The sequence below is a fragment of the Odontesthes bonariensis genome, chromosome 1 (assembly GCF_027942865.1).
Source record: "Odontesthes bonariensis isolate fOdoBon6 chromosome 1, fOdoBon6.hap1, whole genome shotgun sequence".
Lineage (NCBI taxonomy): Eukaryota > Metazoa > Chordata > Actinopteri > Atheriniformes > Atherinopsidae > Odontesthes > Odontesthes bonariensis.
In genome coordinates, this window is record NC_134506.1 from 9,656,787 (window position 1) to 9,680,887 (window position 24,101).

General features: G+C 40.7%; 1 protein-coding gene and 1 long non-coding RNA gene across 2 annotated transcripts in view; one reads left to right on the forward strand and one right to left on the reverse strand.

The window, feature by feature from the left end:
* The window catches only part of LOC142383713 (neural-cadherin-like), a 371,241-nt gene that overhangs the window by 285,239 nt on the left and 61,901 nt on the right, over positions 1-24,101 (reverse strand). The gene's annotated exons all lie outside the window — the stretch shown is intronic.
* On the forward strand, positions 6,114-6,464 carry LOC142383778 (uncharacterized). Its single transcript, XR_012770005.1, has 3 exons — positions 6,114-6,131; positions 6,219-6,307; positions 6,424-6,464. It is a non-coding gene; the product is annotated as an uncharacterized LOC142383778 (long non-coding RNA).

Genomic DNA, 24,101 nt, shown 5'->3' on the forward strand with positions numbered 1-24,101 from the left:
CAGACAATGCAACTTACATGCTGAAAGCTTCTCAGGAAGTACTGAAGTCTTTATTTCCTCAGTCAGTGCACATAACCTGCATGGCACACATCATGAATTTGATTGGAATTGCCATTCACCGAACTCAATGCATTCATGATGTAGTTTAGTCAGATGTTCTTTATGGCAGGGGTACGAAAAAGAAGATATCTGTCCTACTTGACAGCCAACCTGGAAGGCTTTAAAGCAACGATGGCACCCGATCCCTGCTCAACCCGCTGGAACTCTTGGTCCACTGCTCCACGACAAGACATTTCTCTATCTACAGGTCATTTTTGCAGTCAGAAATGCAGTTCTGTCAGACCCACTCTCGTCAAAACGAGACGAGAAACAGAGATGAATTTCAGAAGCTTATTCTGAATGCATACAATTATGTTTGGCGGTATGGCTCTGTTCGGAGAAAGTTCCCGACTTTTCCATGAGCTCCATGGAAGCCAAGACAGGGAACAGCAGCATCCTCAGGTGGAGTGCCTTCCATTTGCTGTAAAGGCAACAAACCCCCCAACAGACCATACCGGAACGCAGCCAGCCAATTGGATTGTTGGACCAGGGTGTACTACAACCCCCCAACTGACCATACCGGAACGCAGACCAGCCAATTGATTAGTTGGAACCAGGGTATCCTACCCCCCGACGAATTATTAGCTACCAATTTTATTGGGGCAAGAATTGACCTCAACCACTTAGGTACACCATAAAAAATATGGTCAGTCTCCACAGCAGCGACAGCGCTTTGCAGCAGGGCAAAGCAGGCAAGATCCAAGCAGAGCAAGATCCGATCCAAAAACGCAAACAAGATCCAAGCCAAGCAGAGCAACATCCAAGCAAAGCAGAGCAACATCCAAGCAAAGCAGAGCTTTCAACACACTTCACCTGACCCACCTAGGAAGTTAAAATCACCGTGAGCTTGCATTTTTTTTTTTTTTTTTTTTCTATCCACACAATTAAACAAGCCATAAAGCATAACACAAATGACCTCTGTCATTGCTGTTCATGCCATCAATTCCGGAAGCGGTTTTAATGATTTGACTTCATCCCAAATTATTTTCGATCTTAATCAGTATCTTTCATGCAAGTTAAGCCCTACCAGTGGCTCTTGTTTTATTTAAAGAGGCACAGCTGCACAATGTCTTTTTTTTATTTATTTTTTTTTTATTTATTTTTTATTAAAACCGAGCCACCTAAAAATGTATCCACTGTTTAAAAATTTATAATTCCCAGAGCTCATTTACCAGTTGAATAAATATTCAAAGGTAGTTCAGTCAGCCAAGTACACTTAGGCTCCATTACCAATAACAATACAAAACATGTATATCAACTGATTGCTATACAGAATCAAATTACAGAAGCTGTATGCAACGATTGCTGTGCAGCAAATCTCCTAACAACTCATCCAAATCAAAATTTTTGCACGTTTAGGCTAAATACTGAGAATTGCTGAACCTGAGAGTCTGTTCTCTGACATATTTGAACGCAGGTGATTTTGATGAGTTTAAGAGCTGAACTCCTCTGTATGGTTCCAAACACAGTTCTGCTAGCCTTAGCCACCACTAGTATACTAGCCAACGCAAACTAGCAGACTTTTTAAGAACGGTTCATAGAACAACAGTGATATGAAATGCCACACTTCAATTGGTTCAGTTCAAGATGTCAAAGGCTAGCCAGTAGCTAGCTAGTTCAACGTTTCCAGTTAGGTAGCGCCAGCTATCTGTTACCGAACTGGCTTGCAAAGCTATCTTGTGGCTACCGTGACATGAGGTACCCCATAGGCACAAACACTCCACACCCCGACACGACAGGTGCGCCGCACCCATCAGACTGTAATGCATACATACCACAGCCGTGTGTAGCACCTGTTGCACCTTAGAAGCATCACCGCGAGGATCCAAACGGACCAATCGGGAGGATGGTTTGTAATCCAAATGTGCCGGCATAAGACCCGCGCCACACAGCTACAGTCACGCAAAATCATGTGAAATCGGTGTAAGATAGCCGCGTGTCTTACCGCGGCTGCCCTGCCACGTACAGGAGCCCGCCGCGGCCTACCTTGACTCTGACCGCGGCGCGCTGTGACAGCTCGCCCCGGTGTCGTGTCTTGGCTCGGCTGGATGTCCTCCAAGCGTCCATCTCAGCCGAATCTCCGACTCCGCCGGCAGCGGGGATCCATGCCGGACGACAGGGTAAGCAGCACAATAATAATACTAGCATCGGCGCGTATGCTAATCGGAGCTACGTCTTGTAAGCAGAACCAAAACTTTTTGCCCCTACGCGGGGAGCTGCTATGGAAGGCTGCAAGCAGAGAGCAAAAAAAAAGCAGTGACAGCAAACCAAGTTTAAATGAAGTGCCCCAAATGCCAGCATCCAATTGCGAGCAGCAGCTGATTACCCATTGAGCGCAGCTGGCCATAAGGGTTGGGTCGGCGTCAGCCAATAGGCAAAGGGCGCGTTGACTACGTGGTCTGCCAGAACTAACGCGATGCTCCATTTGTGCATAAATTTGTAAAATCACTGCAGAAATCAATGTAATCTTAAGACCCAAAATAGGAAACTAGGTAAAAAGTATTGAAGAGATATTTTTATTAATTTCATCTTAAGTTATCTTTTTATTTCTCGGTCTTTCAGATGTGTGGTCGTACTGCTGCACATTAAGTGGAAAAAATATTTGAAGATCATGTGCAGGCCATGTCTTTGCAGGTTTAAATGAATATCGTCACAGACAAGTGCAAGGTCATGTTGCAAATGCTGGATGTTTTCCAAAGCAGATGTCCTGTGAAAACAAAAGTTTTTGATTACTTTGAAGACCTGCAAATGAACCTGGCTGAAAACAAAGTCCTTTGTGATGAGATGTGTGCTGAGTACTTTTCTCAGTTCCCATTGACTCAGGAGCAGAAATCTAAAGTCCTTGCCCAGATTGAAGTGGCATTCATTGCTGCTGAAGATAAGCTTGCCAAATACATGACAAATGGTCAACCTGGCATTGAATTTCTAAAGCAGGTAAAAGTTTTTCAGCCACGATGCATTCCATTTATGGCAAATAGTCCCAGGAGCTATACTGCCTTCCCTGGCTTTTCTTCAGTACCTTCTGAGGAGCTGAATAGCTACATCAACTATTTAGGACCAGCAGCACTCCAAAGATCTGAAAGTGGGACTGTGGACTTGGATGTCTTCTGGCATGGTCTGCAGGAGAGGCTTCCGATGATGAGCAGGCTGGCACTGCGCTACAAGGATGCAGTGTCCAACTCCGCCGATGCTGAGCGTAGCAACAGTATTTATAAGCTTGTTCTGTCGAGCAGAAGACGCTCAACATCAAGCAACAACTTGAAGGCGCTGGTTTTCTTGTACCACAATCAGCTGCTGGAGAGTGGTCTTTTGGAAGTAGATGACCAGTCACTTGATGGTACAGAGATATAAAATCACAGTAGGCTATTAAAAGTAAACCTGCTGCTTGATGGTATGCAGTTTTTGTTTCAGCCAGTCTGTAATGTTGACAGAAATGTGGACAGTTTAAAAAACATATGCTGACGATGTTTGTTTTCAGTCAGTTTGATTTTTTTCATTCCTGAGCAATGACTTTTTATGTTTTGTTGTGATCATTTTCTCACCAGAATAAGTAGACGTCTTAATGTGAACAGTTGATAGAAGTTAAAGTGGAAGTTCGTTTTTTTTATTTTAAACCTGGACCTTATTTGTGGCATAAAATACGCTCATCTACTCACCGATAACAGTTTGGTGAATGTCGGCGTCCTTTGGACGCTATTTAGATCACTCAAGATCCGCATATATCCATATAACACCTGTGAATGGGACATTAACAATTCACCCTCTAAATAAGGCATTATCTGTCTTTATTTCACCAATACTTTAAAGGCATGGTTTGAAATCCTGTTCAGAAACACATTTTGTAATACTGGGTGAAATGGTCTGTTAAACTTCCCCTTTAATATGTTTACCATAAGCTTCTTAAACATATTTTTCAGAATGTCCTATATTCATTGGAAAAATTTTAAGCTTTTCATGGTACGGGTTATATCAGTGTCTGATGATATCAAGCTAAAAAGTTCTTTAAAGAATAAAAATCTTTGTGTGTCCAATCTATCTGCTTCTCTTGTTTTTTTTCTCTCGTCTTTTTTCTTTTGGAAGCGGTTTAATGAGGAACAAATATCGCAAAATTCCTTGCAAATATTTCCAAAGTAGCACCACAAAATCAGTGATTTTGATTGCAAAGAAAATCACAAAAATAATCACTAAAACCTGGAGGGACTAATTAAAACAGTCAACACTGCATGAAAAGAGGGATTTGTGGATGTATGTGGCCCCTTACATGTCCGCATACGTTAAGCCCTTGCATTTGCGGTGGTAAAAGTGAAAACTTGGCCCAAGTTGTCGCAAATTGACCTGGCAACTGCTCCCCCATGCCCCCCTCCCCTCCCCTACTTAGGAGAGCCTTTAATATGTAAATGCCAGTGATCAGGTCAGGAGCTGCCACAGTCATTTTCAAGTGGGTTGGGGTGAGGTGAGGTGGGGGGTGGGCAGGCCTGTTTCTACACGTTCCTGACCATCACCTCCAACTCCAGCCAAGTTTGTTGCTGTGTTGTCTTGAAAAAGAAGAGGTGCACACTGTCTGCTGGTGACAGGTGATGCATATCTGTTTTTTTTTCTCCCAAACACCTCTTTTGTAATACCGCTTTTTGTGGGCAAAATTCAAGGATTCAAGGATTCAAAGGTTTATTGTCATATGTGCAGTTAGAAACGTGTTTCCTTGAACAATGAAATTATTTTCTTTGTTGCCCGCACTGGATGTCCAAATGAATAATAATAAAGATAAGATAAAGATAAAATAAGCATGCAACAACAATATTCTAAAAGGTTTCTTAAATAAAATAGAAATATAGAAATAAAAATATAGAAATCTGGCCTGTATACATAATGTGCAGTAGTGCGCTCAGTGTTTTATTGTGTATGGCTTAATTCGGTGTCACAATGGTCAAAATATCGCCGAGGTCTTTTCTTTGTCCTTGCAGAGTCCATTTTTGTGTCAAAACAGTGCAAATTGCCAGCTGTGGTCAGACAACATTAAATAGCAAAAGGACGGGAGATTGTCTCGCGAGTATTCCGTGTAATGACGTATACGCATATGATTGGTGGAGCTTAACGGCTCGCATAAGCTCTCGTTCAATCATGTATGAGAAACATTGTGTCGTGCAGTGTAAACAAAAAGTTTAAGGAGCAGATCTGGCGGCAGAAAGGCAGACAGAAATCGCTGAGGTCCCGTGCTGGGAAAACTGCCCTGGTTTGCGGAATACAATGGCTGGAAGACGACTTGCTTTCAACTCCCCAGCAACTCTCTGCGGGTCTACAGGTTTGTGTGTTTTTTTCTACTTGCACATGACCATTTGATTGTTTAATTTTAGTCTTGTTGACACTGTACAGCACTTGGGACAGTTCTCGCTGATTTTAAATGTGCTGTATATTAAACTTACTTACTCACTTGCTTACAGGCAGATAAAATGAAAGTCCTGTTGAATGCTATGACCGGGATGTCTCGTATGGTGGCCAGCACTGTGGATACGGTCGTGGAGAGGGTTCTGGAGGGAATCGACCAGAGATTCGCTAGGTTGGAGGCAAGATGGCCGTCGAGAACGGACTGAAGTTACATTCCAGAGAAGTTGAAGAGCGCACCCCCAAGAGAAGGCGGATACAGAATCCGAAAACCGCGGTAAGAGTAGGTTATTGACTGTGGCTTTAGGCTAAACTCAACTTAATTGTGTCCATCACGTGAAAACCAGTGTGAGTTGCTTTATTTAAAAAAATGAATTTCGTGTTTTCAATTTATAGGAAGCAGTTCGCCACCCGCATAACTCACCGTGGCATTATAATCCAGGTCAAGGGTAAGAATAAGTGAATGTTCTCCCAATATCTAGTTGAGTTGGACCCGATGTTACGTTACGTCAATGCAGTTTTTTTTTATTAACCATAGGCCTATTGTTTTTACAGGCTACTGTCACCTCACAATATGGATGTAACGAGTCGCTTGAAGGAGGCGGTGTCAAACAGTCCGAACTTCAGAGAGGCAGACGGGGACACTATCGAGGGTGAGCGGCGCTGACTTTTACCACGGCTGGCACTGATACTTTTAAGCACTGGTCATTTTATTCATTCCTCTTGTTGTTGTTTTTTAGCTGCGTGACGGACCTGTGTGCTGTGCTACAGGCGCGTCTTGAAGCCAACCCGAAATACTCACAGTCTCACCACAGAAGAGTGAAAGAGAGTAAGAACATATACGCTGTCAATATGACTTTTGTTACTTTATAGACAAGTTGTCAATATGCTGTGCATGGATAGACTATGTTTTGATTATTTATTGGTTATTCCAACAGCTCCCAGAAGCCAGCTTCTGATCCAGGATGAGGACGTCTGACAACTCCCGCAGACCCTGCAGGGACCGGAGTAATGCGAAGAATGCGGATTCCAAACGGCGGCGTTTAGGCTTATTGTGTATATTGTAGGCTACAGCAGTGTGTGTATATAGTTTTCAATTCTTTATTATCAACATGGTTCTTATTACAATGTTAGCTATGTGCATTGTGTGGTGTGGCAATAAAAGCGCTTTAAAAAAAAAAAGTTTCCTTTTTCATTTCCACAATAGATTCACGTCATTCATGCCTGCATTCATAGCCTAGTCATAGTGCAGCTTATAAGAATGACGTGAATATATGAAGTACACAAACATCCCAGGAATATTAGTAATCATAATCACAATTATTAATCATAATTGCTGAGTGATATGCCCATATAAAGTATGTATATATTAACCTTATTGGCCAATGGGCGGTCAGCTTTGCAGGAGCTTTTTTATGTAATCACGTGCCTTTTTCGTCCAATACCAGCGAGGCCAGTGAGAGGTCCAGGCACTCTCACAGCGGGGTGCTAATCGCTGAGCCATTAGCACCCCGCTGTGAGAGCCCGCCGCGAGTCGGGTTCGTTTCCGACGATTTTCTCGCTCAACAAACTTAAAGTTTGTCTGCCTGCAAGCGCCCAGGTGCGTCCGAAAACTAGGCAAATTCGCGGATGTTCACTGCCGTCCACAGTGACACAAATCCCTCTTTTCGTGCAGTGCAACATTTTCACAATTTAACAAAAAAACACCCAGGTTACCAATGATCCTCATTGCTAGCGAGCTCATCTCACTCACCACCACACTTTTGATGAAAAAAAAAAAACATCAAGACAACTGACATCTTAATCCATTTTTATCTTTACTTTTTTCAGCAGGCGTTTTTTTGATTAATAATAATACATTTGTACCATGCATCTGTTTGCCATAATTTTCTACCAGCTAATTGCGTCAAATGGTTGGTCACATAATTCCTACAAAAACTGTCTTACAAAAAAAAAAATGCTTAATCGTTAATCAAGAACATTTTATACATAGAGAGAGGGAATTTTCAGATACATCATGCTATGCTGCATGTTGGGACAGGAGTGCCATCTTGTTGGGAAGACAGTCCTGCTGTCACCATTTACAACCACTGCTCCCAAGTAGATTTTGTTTAGGCCAAAACCAGTCAAGTCTTGTGGAGAGAAGCGGAGAAGCAGAAAGAGAAAAGTCGAAAGAAAATGGACCTTACCGGGAGTAGCTGAATCACACTGGTGAATGCAGGATCTCCTAATTAACAAGTCATTTTTGCCGCAATCAGATCTAATGGAAATCTTTTTTCGGTCTTTTAGAGAAGGGAGAGAGCAGAACTCGAGAGCTACATCATTTTTCCAATTTTGTTCTCTTGCGTATTTGTTCTCCCTTCAAATGGAAGTTAATTGTTTTAACTCTCATATACACTCAGCTCTAGCAGTTGCACAAGGCTAGCAAAGAGGGTCGAGAGTCCTACAGATAATGAGAGATAAAATCATCATAAATCTGGCAAGCAGCTTGTTTGGTCTTGCTCCGAGTGGCAGCTACAAGCTTGCTCTATAAAAATATGGATTGCAGTCCAAAACCTTGAGGGTGGCTTTGTTCCATCTGTGAGAAAAATAAATGGAATGAGGAGTAAAGGGGAGAAAAAGAGAAGCAGGAAAAGAGCTTGTGCAAGAAAAAGATGAGATAGAAGAAATAAGTCTGACTTGATTGTAAACTAGTTGCACCAACTACCCCCAGGCTCATTTTAATGGCATTTGTCATTCATAGGCAAAGACATACAGACTTCTGTTTTCAACATCATATCTATTAGTGCCCAAATGCAAACACCTATAACTTCTTGTCTTACTTTAACCCTTACCAACTATTAACCTTTAAATCAAGTACCAAATCAAATGCTCTTATGGGTATTTGCTTTTCCTCCCCAAGAAGAAGGCATGCCCCACCATTTTACCGTGTAAAAAGTAACGGTTGCAAGAAAAGCTATATGAACTCCTCGGTAATATCAGATTTTTTTGCACCTATCTTCATCTGAGTAACAATTATGCACAAACGTCATCTATCTCAGTGACGTACATTTCACTTTTCATGTTTCTGATGAAAATCAAGTACGATTCAGGATGGTAACTGTATGTAACATTTATGCCACCTTTCCAAAAATTACCTCAAGTCCTGTGTTCCAGTTTCAGAGACGCATTTGACCGTGTGGGTTTTACAGTAAATGTCTCTCCCCACAAAAAAAAGACATACCCTTTCGGTTAGTCATTAAGTCAGATTGTGTGTTCACAATTTTGATCGTTTATCACTGTAAATATTTGTATATACTGTATGTCTGGATGCTGGTGAGGCCTTGATAACATAACTGAATGACTGTGTGACCTGGCTGGAGTAAAGTACCCTACAAATGCCTGTGTGAGGCATATGAATGAAGAAAGGGTTGAGGGCTTCTTTAACTAAAGCACCATGATTCTTCTCCTCACTTTTCTGCAGCACCATAATGTCAGCAAACAGCACAGCATGAAAGCAGCTAAAGGGATTATTAACCAGATTATTAACGAGCGAGCATGAGAGGATTAGCCCTGTTACTTTGAAGTCAATCTGAGGAAAAAGAAATTGAGTTGGAACATATTACCTCTTTCTTCTCTCATCCCCCACCTTTTCCCTTTGCTTTCTATTCATTTTTCTATTTTTAAATTAAAAATAACAAAATGAATTAGGTCATTTATGGGGAATTTTCACTGAGCAAGCCTTCAATTTTGCAGCAGACCTAAATGTTTGTGAGAACTTAAACCACTTCAGCTGTCTCAACACTTTAAATGTGGGAAAATGGCTGCTAACCATATATATATTTTCAAGATCAACACTTTCAGAGGTTGTCAATGTCATATGTCTTTTTTTTTCTTTTAACAATTTTTAATCTGATGAAGGAAGTTCTGTTCTGTTTCATCTGTCAACATTCTCTGATGTTGGTCTTTTCATCCTCCAACGCTTTCTCACTTCCATTTTCCCACGTTTTCAAACACATCTCATGATTAATTCGGTACTCTGGTCCAATAATCCTCTAACTTCTTTTTGAGCCAATAAGTCAGATTGCTGTTTATCAAAATTCTCTCATTCTTCCACTAGGCTGACTACTCCCTATCACAACGTTTCCCTGATACCACAGGAGCCTCATATAAAGTTTCTGCCACCTCTTACCTCTACTTCATCTAGGGGAACCCTATCCTATCTTCTTCCCTGTTCATGTCATCACTCCACCATTACAATACATTGGAGTAAAAAACAAAAGAAAATTGCTTAAAATTCAACTCTTGTAATGGATCTTTCTATTTTGAACTGGACTGGTGGTTAGCACTGTCTTCTAAGACTAAGAAGGTTTCTGGTTCTGATCTAAGCTGGGGCCTTTCTGAGTGTATGGATGCTCAGGCTTAACTCCACTGTCCAAAAACAAGCATGTGAGGTAGGGGTGCGCGATCTGACGATATAAAATCGTGACTGGCGAGGAAGAGTGGAGAATCGCAGGCGATCTACCAAATTAGAGAAACCGTATAGATCGCCTTTGCCAATCAGCGCAATGATTTATTTATTTTTTTTTAATGCTGGTTCCCGCCGATGCGGCAGCCGACGAGCTGGTGAAGATGAGGAAATCCACCTCTGTAATTTGGAATTGGTTCGGGTTTTTCTTCTACCCTAACCCACTGCTGCTGGTCCACATCAGGAATGGGAACAGCAGCAGCGGCACCATCCACAGCACATCCATAGCGGCGCACGGGAGAAACTCACGGCCAGCAGCAGCACTCTCGGGTCGGATGAGGAAACCGCTAGCTCGTAAGCTAACTACGGTGCAAGAGAAAAGGGATGCACCGCGACCGTGACAAACATTACACAGTTGAAAAGTATTCCTTTAGGGCGCTCTGGTGATGGCAGTGCGTGACTGTGGCTGCAGTAAATGAACATGCAGCGTTGCTCATCTGTTGCTAAATGGCATCATGAGGTGGAGTCAAGTCGTCATCAGTGGTTCGTTTTTCTATTTCCGGTTGCGTTTCAGATGTCATCAATTAGATCATTATTTTTCATCTTGAATTGGGTTACAGTTGAATTACATGTGTTGACTGCCAAATTCTTTCTTTTACTCCTTAGCTCTTCTGTGGTTCAGCAGGTCAACTTAACTCTACTGTAATTGGTCTTTTTTTTTTTTTTTTTGGATGGAAGATCGTGATAAAAAAATCGAAATCGTGATTTTATGCAAAAAAATCGTAATACAAAAATGTTTCCATATCGCCCACCCCTAATGTGAGGTTAACTGGACTGGTGACTTGCTCAGGGTTTATCTTACATCCAACCCATTGGGAGCTGGGACAGGATAAAGTGCAGTATAGAAAATGGACGGATGGATGTTTCATAATTTATGAACAATAATAAGCGTCTAAAAAATTACAAATTACAAAAGCTGTTTTTTTTTTTTTTTATATCTCCATCTTACAAAAACCCAGAGAAATTATTGTCTAATATTGACTTAGTAATCCCTTAATATCATAAAGCTTGGCTAGCTCCCTGATAGACATTGCGTTTCATCATTTGTATACTTCCACGTGTTTAGTAGACACTTTTTCGGTTACGATATTTTCTATTTAGCATATTGACATGTATACATAAATCAGCCACACTATTAAAGGATAAGACCGGTTTTTTGACATTGGGCCCTTGATTTCACATTATAACATGATGTTCTACTCACCCCTGCGTGTTGTTGAACATTTGGAGCTGTTCCGAAGATATTCGCGAGGCGTCTGGCTGCTCTCTTGAGATATTCGGCCATGAAACGGTTTCCTATGGGCAAGCTCATACAGGCACAAACTATGCTGTTTATAATTTATTAATTACTCTACACTAGAACTGATAACGTGGAGGTGCGTCGCTTACTTAAAAAAATCCGGGTTATTGTAATTTTGATTTTTTTGTCGTAAAGTGGGTGTTACTGACGTCATCGTCGTGCTACTGCCACAGGCAGCCCACAGACCTGCTGCCTATTTATTCATTCGGCTAAAATTCAAAATTAGTAACCCGGATTTTTTTAAGTAAGCGACGCACCTCCACGTTATCAGTGCTGGTGTAGAGTAATTAATAAATTATAAACAGCATAGTTTGTGCCTGTATGAGCTTGCCCATAGGAAACCGTTTCATGGCCGAATATCTCAAGAGAGCAGCCAGACGCCTCGCGAATATCTTCGGAACAGCTCCAAATGACAAACAACAAGCAGGGGTGAGTAGAACATCATGTTATAATGTGAAATCAAGGGCCCAATGTCAAAAAAACGGTCTTATCCTTTAAACCAATTGTCAAGTAAACTGCGTAACTGCTCATCTTGTTACTGTGTTACTAGGAAACCTTTATTTAAGCATTTGAGTGGATGTTACTTTGACAACCGCCACCTCCCTAAGCAGTGACACCCCATATGGCAACAACACTCTCCTACAGTGGCAGCAGAACGGCAGTGGGAAGAGCAAAAACTACTTTGGAAAAGCTCTCAAGACACAAAAAATGAGTCTTTGTGTTCACCTGGCCTCCAAACCCCTCACATAATACTGTCAGGTCTTTCCTTTAGGAGTTTGCATGTTCTCCCTGTGCATGCATAGATTCTCTCTCCGGGTACCCCGTCTTCCTCCCACCATCCAAAAACATGCATGTGAGGTGATTTGGTAACTCTAAAATTGACTGTGTGAACATGAGTGTGCACGGTTGGTTGTCTTGTTTGTCTCCGTGATATTGTGGCGATCCGTCCTGGCTGAAGATTCTGTGGAGTGAAATAAGCACACCCACAAGGAACTGTGACAATATTTTGGTCAATGTCACATTCAGTATTCTATTGGCTTGGGGAATTTTGACATTGGAGTTTCACCACAATAAAGATCCTTTGAATTGACAGACTGCTTGTGCTCTATCTTTCTTCATCAAAAACACATAGTTTTGTAACAGAGTAGGAAGAAGCACAATGGAGTAGAAAACCAAAAGCTGCTGACTTGTTGGTACAGATATCAAATCATCACCTTCCAGCTGATGCCAGATATCTGAATGTTATCTAATCAAATAAGGGCACCCATCATCATCTCAGAGGGTGGGTGTATGATGTATGTTTCCAATGTTGTATGAAAATTTTGCCTAGAGAAAATATAAATAAGTATGGTGTCCACTGTACATTTGGTGCACTTCCACAATAATGTTTTTCACCCACACAGTAACACCCTGCTGATGAGTCATGAGGTCATGTTATATCGCAAGTAGTTCTCACTCAGTGTCCAATTTCCTCTTCCTATTTTTCTCTGTTCTGGGTTAGGGTACACTGCATGTGAATTCAGAGTCTGCCCATGTCACTAATTAGAGTCATAATATTTTCTATTTAATTAATTTTTACAAAGCTCTGTAATCATTACTCCAACACTGACACTAATCAGCATGCTGATGCTTCTGTGTGTTTGCAGTGTGTGAGTGCTTGTAGGTCATCTTAATCACTTCCTAAATTGAGGCTCTGGACTTCCATGATGACCCTATCAAAGTTACCCTGAACTCCAAGCTACACAAGCAGGGTTGCTACAGGACAACCAATATTTTACTGAACTTTAAAATGACTGAAAACACAAAAAAATTGTATGATATAAAAAAAAAATTCCATATACTTTAGAATACTTTATTTAAATGCGTCCTTGCTAATTATTTATCAAGATACATAGATATGATTAATCCATGCTGTAATGTAACTCATCACAAATTTGCTATGAAAATACTTTAGCTTATAAGGCACCTGCATGGTTTCATTCAAATCAATGTGAATATTTCAAGTTCTGATTCTGTTAGTCTGATTATATAATAAATATATAATAAATGTTTCTCATTGCTACTAATATATTTATAGACTACATAGCAGATTTTGGTTAAACACAACTCACGAAAGTATATTTTACCATGTAAATTGCACCCCATGATTCAATAACTTGTACAACCACATTTGGTAGTCATCTTGACTCAGGTCAAGAGTCTGGGTGTCATCCTCGATAGCAGCCTTTCTTTCAATTCTCATGTCAATAATATTACTCGGTCTGCTTATTTCCATCTTCGTAATATCCACCGTCTCCGTCCTTTTCTCACTCCTCACTCAACTGCTGTTTTAGTCCACAGTTTGGTCACCTCTCGTTTAGATTATTGTCATTCTCTTCTGTTTGGCCTACCTCAGAAAACTTTACATAAATTACAGTTGGTTCAAAACTCAGCTGCCCGTATCATCACGCGGACCCCTTCAATCCATCATATCACACCTGTTTTGCAACAGCTTCATTGGCTTCCTATCCCATATCGTATTAACTACAAAATACTTCTTCTTACCTTTAAAGCTATTCATAATCTTGCTCCTCCGTATCTTTCAGACCTTCTTCACATTACTATACCTGCTCGTACCCTCAGATCCTCATCCTCTATTCATCTCACTGTTCCCCCCGTCCGTCTCGTTACTATGGGGAGCAGAGCATTTATTCGATCTGCTCCCCAGCTCTGGAACTCTCTTCCACCTGATCTCCGTAACGCACAAACAATACCACATTTCAAATCCAAACTTAAAACTCACCTGTTTAAATTAGCCTATGCATTGTGATTACTATTGCACTGTTTTAATTAACATTATTTTTTATCTATTTGTTATGTATTTTAAATTGTTTGTTTTTATGTAAGGTGACCTTGAGTGCCTATGAAAGGCGCCTATAAATAAAATGTATTATTATTATTATTATTATTATAACTTGATGTAGTTAGTTTTTAAAGGTCTCCCGTATCTTTTTCAGCCTTTCTTTATGAGCTTTGCTCGTATGCTTGGAATCATTGTCGTGCTGCATTACCCAATTTTGGCCAATCATTAGATGTCAAAGAGATGACTTCACATTAAGCACATTAAGAAGTTCCTGGTCAACTTAATGAATGCAAGGTGTCCAGGCCCCGTGGAACCAAAACAAGCCCAAATCATCTCAACCGCCATGCTTGACAGTTTGCATGGTGGTGTTTGTTCTGATATTCTGTTTGGTCTTAATCAAACATGATGTGCTGTATTATGGCCAAATCTTCACTTTAATCATGTCTGCCCAAGAGACATTGTTCCAGAAGTCTATCAGTTTGGTCAGATGCAACTTTGCAAACCTAGCTGTCCTGCCATGTTCTTTTTTAGAGAGAAGAGGTTTTCTTCTGGCAACTCCTTTTGTACAGTCTATTTCAGATTGTACTGTCATGAACTCGAACATATAACATGCTAACTGAGGCTTGCGGAATCTGCATGTTATGTCGTTGGAGTGAACTTGCCCAGACAACGACTCATTGGAAGACCAATACCTGTCTTAAATGTTTTTCACTTGTAAATAATTTTTCTAACAGAAGAATGACGAATTCCAAATTGTATGAAAAATGCCTTGTAATACTTCCCAGATTGATGGACTGTAGTGCTTTTCTGAGATGCAGATGTCTTTTCTCCTTGGCATTGTGTTAACACACATCTGAACGCTTAAGACCAACAAACTTTCAAAGCGTCTGTTTCTATAGAAACGCTCACACTTACCGATGATGAAGCAGCACCTAGCTGTTACCTACCCTTTTACTGCTTATTGTCACGTCCATGGGGTTTTTCCCCATGTTTTTAGTTTTATGTTTTATCATGTTTTAGGTTTATGTCTTGGTTTTTGAGTTCATGTTTTGCCATTGTTTTCCCCTCACGTCCCATGCCAGGTCATTAGTTGTCACTCACATCACCTGTTTTTCATTGTCCCCAGCTGCACTCAGTCACCAATCTCTCAGTTTACTATTTAGTTTCCAAGCTCCCCTTTCAGTTTGTGATTTCTTTCCCCAATCTCACCATTCCCTTACCATGCCACGACTTAAGCTAAGTGCTTTTTCTATGTCATGTCAAGTCTTTTGTTTTGTTTTGTCACAGTTAAATTCATGTCTTTATCCCACAGTTTAGTGTTGTTATCCGGCTCAGCCGCGCATTTTGTTTTGTCTTAAAGTTGTAAATAAACCAAGTTTGCTTTTTACATCTCTTGAGTCCGCATCCGTGTCCTGCAAACCCAAAGTCAGACACTTATTGCTTGAATCTAAAATAGAGGCACAAGCAAAAGCCTTCTCAAGGCAACACATTCTCAAAAATGTTTAACCCGCTGCTGACGGAGATCAAAACACTTGGCTAATGTGTTCACCTGGCACATCTGAAAGTGGATAAGCAAGATTCAAGTTCAATTCAGCTTAACTCTGCCTGCTGTGATCCCAGATTAGCTAGCTTGCAGAGTTAATGCTATTTTAGAATTTAACCCCCTTAACTTGAGACTAACTGGCAGTGAAAAAGCAGACTAAAGCCCCGTACACACACGTCGCTGCTATTTAGTCGCTATTCGCTCACTCGCCTACTCGCCACTCGCTTGGGTGCTTTTACATGTGTGATGGTGTGTAGAAGTTGGGTGGCCACTGTTTGGAGAACACTGGGGGAACGTCACCTGTCAATAATCTGTATTCTGCATTTTAATTGGCTGCTCGCTTTTACTCGCTTTACTCGCGTCGCTCAGAGTTGAACTATGTTCATCTCGGAATCCGCCCACATCGCATCGCTTGTACTCTCCTCGCCTACTCGCCTCGCGTGAACACATTAACATTCTATTGACTTCACTGTGTGTACGGCGCTTAAGGCTACCTTTACACGGAAACGATCTGAAACCAAAACGCAAAAGTGACGTTTCGTTTTCACTTTTAAATCTGCATTTAGACGAGCGTTTTAGGGTGAAAATCTGCGTGCATACGGAAACGCAAAAGTGTGTGACGTTTCATTATCGATGCAGTAAACACGCTTGGTCGTCTACCACTCCATTCATGAAGTTATCCCACCACTGAGAAGTCCTCCCAGGTCTCACCCACAGCTGTCTAGGTCGCCTGCTCTCTCTATGAACTTCAAGAATTTCGAGAGCATAGTTCATATTTTTGGTCTGTTCTTTACTACTCTCGCTCATTATTGCTGTTATCTGATGAAATGACTCTTGAACGTCAATTACCGCGCCTAAGGCGAGTTGAAAGTCCGCAGGGACGGACATGTTGATAGCCTACTGATGTGTTTCCCACGGTTTTCTGGCGCTTTATTATGCTTGTCACGTCATTTCTCTGTGACGAGAAACGCAGTTTTGCGTTTTTCATCCTTTAAGGGCCATGTATACTCTCGCAGCAGTGTGTCGCAGTGAGCTTGTCGCAGGTATGACGCAGTTATTTTTTTGATTTATGCCCAATTTTGAAGCGCGGTCTGCGCTATGTTAATTCCACGCCACAACGCAAGAGGGACTATCACAAACTAAGCTAGGATTGTGGGTGTGGTGGGTGGCGTGTTTCTCTTCCTGTTACGGAGGTCTTTCAACAACAATGGCGACTGGACGAATGCGCGCTTTGATTAAGATGCACCTGATCGATCTAGAAATACAAGAAATATTGCTACTACTGGAGCTGGCAGAGAGGCGAAAGAATCGTCACAGTTAGCACGGTTAGCGTCACCATTAGCCGGTTAGCAAACCGGAAATACGCATAGTGTAGAATGTAGAGTTGACCAATCAGAGGCCTCCTTTCTCTCCTCCCTGCGACGATATCTGCGGTCAGTTCCAATTTTGGGGAGGTCCACCAGAGTGTCTGCGGAGGGGGGGGGTGGGTCATATCTGCGTTAACTGCGACACACACGCAGACGACCTGGTTTCCGACCATAAACAGGCCTTTACACGGTGGCGCGACAGTGGAGCGTTTTCAAGAATTCCACTCTGAAGGGCGGTTTCACTTTTTTGCGTTTTCATGCCCCCAAAGCGCCATTACCATCTAAACGATATAGTGCATCCGCAAAAAGGTTTTGCGTTTTTAACCCGTTTTCGTTTCCATGTAAAGTGCCCCTAATTGAAAGCTCCTGAGCTACCTAAAAATGTGCAGTAAATTTACAACGTGACTAGTGTTGATGCAGTTAAGCCTGCTCAAAAAGTACCCTTTTAATTACTCCGACTTCCATTTTCAAAATACTGTGATGCAGCTTCTGCCTCTTACTCTGATATGCTCACAGAGGCTACAAAGGATCTACGTCTCAGTTCCCATAGTCTCTGCCGAGAATAGATGTGCTCTGTCATCGCATCAGCATCACTCACATCATGAGAATTGTGTTATTATAAACATCTGCATCCATGTCAGTGGGTCTATCTGCCTCACCATCTGTATGGTTTGAAGCAGTTTTATGTTTGTGTCCCACTCATCTGTGCAGAGTGATGTGAAATGGCAAGTTGTCAGGCTGACAATCCGCTGTGGGCGAGGAGTGTGTTTCTGTGGCCCCTCCACCACCCCCAGCACCACCAATCTGTGTGTCTCCGAATATTGGCGAGTTTCAGGCCAAACAATGCTTGGCAAGTGTGTGTGTATATGAGTTTGCGTACATTTATGTGTATGTCAGGACAAGAGGCTTCAGTTAAAGTGCAGCCTTAGCCACTGAAAACAAACAAAAAGCAAAGCATAGTAAAGCAGCAGGTGTATCACTAACTAGTTCATCCATAAGTATTATTGAAACAACGCAATGCATTCTAATAAAAAGACAATTGAACTCACAATTGAAATAGTTCTGTGTAGTTGATTTCAAAGATGTGTGAATTCACATGCACCACGAATTAACCCCATGTGAAACCAGTCCACTGCAATTTATTTTGATTCAAGTTTCAACTTTTTATCAATCTCTATAAACGTTTCCGAAAATATTCATAACACATTCTGTTGCCACTTGATGCACTTTGATCTATTGATCAGAATAAAGAAATTCCCGTTTCATTCAATTAATTATTGATGTGTCTGAATCTTTTTTGGTCTTTAGTTATATGCTGTTGATGTTCTTCACTGCACTCCCCAGGGATTTATGTGCCAAAGCAGTCTTTTTACGTCTTTCTCTCTTAGAAAGCTGTGGTCAAGGTTATACTTTCTGTGCCCTAAAGTGAAGATTACTCATGCATAAGAGTCTAAATAACTTTAAGTTGATAAAGATGAAGTCCTTCACTTTTTTTTCGGTCATAATATCATAATTTATGGATTGTACTTTTCGTGATAAGTGGATGATTGTAAGAAACATGACCTGTATTTTAGGAAGGGAAATAGTATCATGGTAAAGTTTATTCACAGACCCTAAGACAATGACAGAGCTCTATACTTGCAAGGGGAAATAACAATTCTTTAACATTCACTTTGAAGTCAGCTTAAAAATGAACTTGCCTTTTGTTTCGGATTTAATTGTTTAAAGTGTCATATCCACTGAGTGAGGGCAGAAATGAAAATGCATGAAACTGGCCACTGCACTTCTTGAATTAAAACCCTTGTTAAATAAATTATTTGGTTTAGCTTGGGTATGCGTTTGCTTTGTAAACCAGATATATCAAAGTTGAATTTGTTCAAAGTGAGCATCTGTGCTTCGGCTGTTTGAACCCAGGCCATCAGTCAAGAAGTTGTAGACGACGGATGATTTGTGACTCCTGCTCCGGACGTCATATCACTTGCTTAAATGAAGACCGTTCAGACCAGGACTCCAAACAGATTCAAGCTGTCCGCCAAGAAGGTTCTACATCACAAACAATGACAGCCGAAACTACTTCTAATAGGGTTTTAAAGAATGGCAGCAGCTCTCAAACTTCAGCAATAGTTCCAGTTATTGTGTCAAGCGACTCAGGGAAGGAAGTTCTCGTTTATGCTCTGTGAGATTCACAGAGTGACTCCTCCTTCATTCTACAGCATGTAGCAGATGCCTTGGATACGACCACAGAACCTATAAAGCTGAAGCTATCAACTATGTCCTCAAGGGAAACAATTGTGACATGTCAAAGGCTTAAAGGTTTACAAATAAGAGGGTTGAATTCCACCAAGAAACTTACAGTGCCAACAGTGTAGACCCGAGAATTTATCCCTGCTAATAGGTCACATATTCCCACCCCTGAAACTGCAAAGTTATGGCCACATCTAGAGCATCTTGCACAGCATATCGCTCCACAAAAACAATGTGAAATTGGCCTGCTGATCGGATACAATAGTCCACAAGCCCTGATGCCCAGGGAGGTTGTCTGCGGAAAGGAAAACGAACCATTTGCACAGAGGACAGACTTGGGCTGGAGCATTGTGAGTTATGGTGACCCAGGAGAACACTACGGCGACGTATTTGGCGTAAGTCACCGAATCATTGTAAAACAAGTTGTTCCTCAGCTTAAGGTGCCAGATCAGCTCAAAGATGAAGTCCATTATGTGTTCAGAACTCAGATTAAAGAAACAATTGCCCCAGATGATATCATGAAGATGCTCGAGTCAGATTTTAATGAAAGAGTAGAAGAGGATTCCTTCTCTCAAGATGATGTCTTGTTCCTGACAAAGTTAAAAGGTGGAATTAAGCAAAAAGCAGACGGTCACTTTGAGATGCCACTACCTTTCAAAGGAGAAAGGCCAAGTCTGCCTAGCAACAAACCTTGTGCAGACCGGCGCCTTTGTAGGTTTCGTAAAGGTCCTATTGCAATTATGTGTGACGTGGAAAGAATGTTCCACCAATTTCATGTAAGACCTGAAGACCAAGACTGCCTGTAGGAGATGACAAGGTGGGAAAAGTCAGCGGAGGTGATCCAGAACTTAAAGCTGTCCAAGTGTTCAGCACCAAGGCAAGGGAAGAGAGGACCTTGTTAGATCGACTGGCAAAGTTTTCTGATTGGAAGATGGCATTTAAGGCTTTTGCATGTCTTAAGTATTATGTGAAGCACTTCAGTAGCCGCAAATCCAACTACAGCCATGTTACAAGCATTGAAGAAAGACAAGAAGCAGAGTTGTTTATCACTAAATTGGCTCAACACAATGCAATCAATTCTGGGGTAGATGGAAGAAGGAATATCTGCTTAATCTGCAACAGAGGCAAAGTGGTTGAAGGATGGTCGGAAAATAGCAGTTGGTGATAGAGGCTGTGTTCGAAACCGCCTACTACATACTACATACTTGAAAACGGCATACTCATCGATCAGACAGTATGCAGAGCGTTTACACACAGTGCACTTCACTCCTGCCCGAGTCGACATCAGCCGGCCTGAAAAGCTGATTTCGCTTAAGCTATAAACTCTGTAAATATATAACTTTAGCAACATTTGAAACATTTTCAGGCGAGAAAGTAGTCATTTAGACCCCCAAGGTGTTGAAAATCTGACAAAATACCGGCTATTTACAATTTTGTTCCCACGAATTCGCCGCTAGTAAAGCTAGCCGCTGTGAGCAACGCACTTCCGGTTTCGCCGTTTTGACTGCGCTCATCCCGTTAACTGAATTTGACCGTTCAAATGGCGATGGACGACGTCACGTTACGTTGCACCTTGGGTAGTTTGAGTGTGACAAGTAACCTCATGATGAATACTCAACATTTCGGCGAATCTAGTATGCATCTAGTGTACATCCGGGAACTTAAAAAAGTATGACTAGTAGGAATAGTAGGAAAAGTAGGCGGTTTCGAACACAGCCATAGTCATTCTCCAAGAAGATGATTCACCCCGAAATCAGTGGAAATTGGCAAGGGTGGCTCAAGTCAGGAAGGTCAAGCTATTGATGAGTGATGCAACCATTGACAACTCAGGGAAGTGTACTTCCAAACCTGTGTATCTTGACCGACCTGTTAAGAAGATTGTTCTGCTACTTGAGGCAGAATAATGCAGTATTTGCACATAAATAAGTTTTTTTTTTGTAATTGTCATGCTATTAAAATATGGTTTTAAGATAAATCATTAAATGATTTGGTGGGAGTTTAGCTGTTTAAATTTCTTTGACTGTGGGTTGTTTATTTTTCTTTGTTTTATATTTTCACATCTCTGATATTTGTTAATTTTGGGTTAAAAATGTACTGGGTGTCATTTATGGTTTTAATTAATGGGATGTGACGTCGTGTGGGTTGGGGTTTCACACGGATGCCTTTAAATGTCGCACACTTCCTCTGAGGGTAAGAAGCTAGAAGCCGACTCGCGGCTGTTGCACAGTTTATGCCGCGCTGTCTAAGCTCTGTTTGAGCCAGAAGATATCTACTCATTTCCCTCTCAGTGGTATGCAGCCAGCAAGGTATGTGTATGTTTTATGATGTATGATGCCTTTGTCGTTTTTGTACTTTTGTTTGGGTTATAGGGCTGTCTATTTATTGTATGTGTTTTGTTACTACTTTTAACAGTTCGACGGTGGATGACGATATTAAACAAGAAAATAAATCCATCAGTAACTGAAGAACTTGTCTCGCGTATTTCCTGGAGGGAGTGATAATATGTTTTGATGTAGTTTTTTTAGGCTGACAGCTGCAGCAGATATTAAAATCTCAAACACAATTAAGCCTCAAATAATATCATGACAGATTTTTTTTTTTGCATTTAAAGTACATATTTATTCCACTCTGTTTGGGATTTCTTATTCCATCGGATCTCTGAGCAACAATAAATGATCTGTCCAACAGACAACTGAACTATAAAAAGGAATACATAAAAACAGGTCACAAAGAAATAACATAATACAAAATATGTTAATGTATTTGCGGGTTGATGGGCATGCTGACAAATAAGGACAAAATCAAATATTGAAGGACATTGGCAACAAAGGAAATATTACCCTACACTCCCTCAAAGATGACTATGTTGCACATCACTTCTGTCTGAGTGAAGACACCCTCTGCAGCCTAAGATTGCCAGATGCAAATATGAAGACAAATACATGACAAAGAAACAGTCAACCATTTTACAAAAGACTGTCTGAAATAAAAATTCTTTTTTTTCCATTTATTAGAAAATAAGACTTAATTTTCAAAATCTTCTTTGCAATAATGTTCTAGCAAAGAAAGGAGCTCACAAGCAGTAGTTACACGACAAAACAACATGCACAACAATATACAAAAAAATGAAGGATGACTGTGCACATGAAATTACGATGAATTACAGAAAGATCCGAATAATGAATATTGAAATTAAAAAGACGTAAAAATGAGTGAAATTCATTGTCAGTCACATTGTGCAGGTAAGAAATGAGCCAGAATAGTCAGTCATTAATTTGCAGCCAGATGTTCCTACCTTCAAAGTACTCAAAATGTCATTATTTTAAATTAGCAAAGCCAGCTCCCTGTGATGAAGGTTATTTTGCCAATGACTCAAAATGGAGGGAACAGCATGTTTTTTTTTTCCAAATCAGTGCAAGCTCCCTCAGTGATTCTCCACAGTCTGAAATAAAAGAATTACCCACATAGAGCAACTCATTTAGTTCTTTGTGCTTTTTGTGTCACAATTAGTGTTTGATCTTAGCTCTGAGGTTTGACTCATAAATGCATCAACCTCAGCACCTAAAATTTGAGGTACACCTTAATGAAACATGCCCACACCTTTTCACCTTTTTTTAAATTTGTCCAAAAACACGTGTGAGTACACACACTTTTTCAAGAGGTGCTACAAAAGTGAAAACGAACAACATTCATTTTACCACTGTCAAATAAATGATGTGAACAGCATTTCCCCCACAATCACCTGTAATTTACTCCCACTCATTGTTTTCTAAGCACCAGAGAGAAGAGTGAAAGTAAACCATTGTATGAGAAAGATTCGTTTTTATTCAAATGATGGATTACAAGTTTGTTTAAAACACATTTCAGAAAGGTGGAAAGATCCTGGAAGCCCATTTCTGTCATTTGCTAACTTAATTTATAACAATAGAAGTGCGTATGCAATTACAAAACCTAGAATCAGAAAAAAAATGTGAGACACCGTGGGATAATCAAATTAAAAAGAAAACACAGTGATACTTATTTTGACTTTCATTCCATTGAAGATAGTATTTCCTGATTTTAGTTTAAATTGTTAGTATACATCTATTTCTGCATCTAAACATCTCAAAAAGAGGATTAAAACATAAAGCTTTTACCACTTTATAATGTTGTCATTCTTTCGTGCAAATCTTAAAAAATGTTTTGCCCCATCTTTCCTGCAAACAAGTACGAAAAAGGACAAGATTGCTGTTTTCATTTGGAACAGTCTCTCTCTATTGTGGAACGATCAGGACTGGGTTCAGTCCAGTACTTGTAGCCTCTAAGATACCGGTACCTTTTCATAATCTTGTTGGAAAATGCATGGACATCCCTGGAGAAAATGTAATCGTGAAAGCAGCATTTATTCTAAAATTTCTGAACTTTGTGTTGCCATCAAAGTATAGTAAAGAAGAGCTTTGTGAAGGGTATAACTATATGTATAACTATACAACCTCATACCATAACAGAGTCATCAGGAACAAGACCAGAAACCTTTATGATAACATTCTGAATGTTCTTTTTCATATTTGTACCAAATGGCACAGCATCCATTGCTGCCCATAAAGATCAGGGGTGCTGTTTCATTTGACTACAATACATATCCCAACTGTGTGATGCTCCAGATGTTGGCAAGCCCAGAGAAGAGAATGACATCTTCAGACAAAAGTATACATTTAAAAAAGTATAAAAGTAAAGACTGAAGTGGCTGTAACTGTATTATAGTGATGACAAAGGTTTCCCAGAGTATTCCCTTGTCCATGTGGTCATATCAGATACTGATGGATCTGGATGCAGTGCCA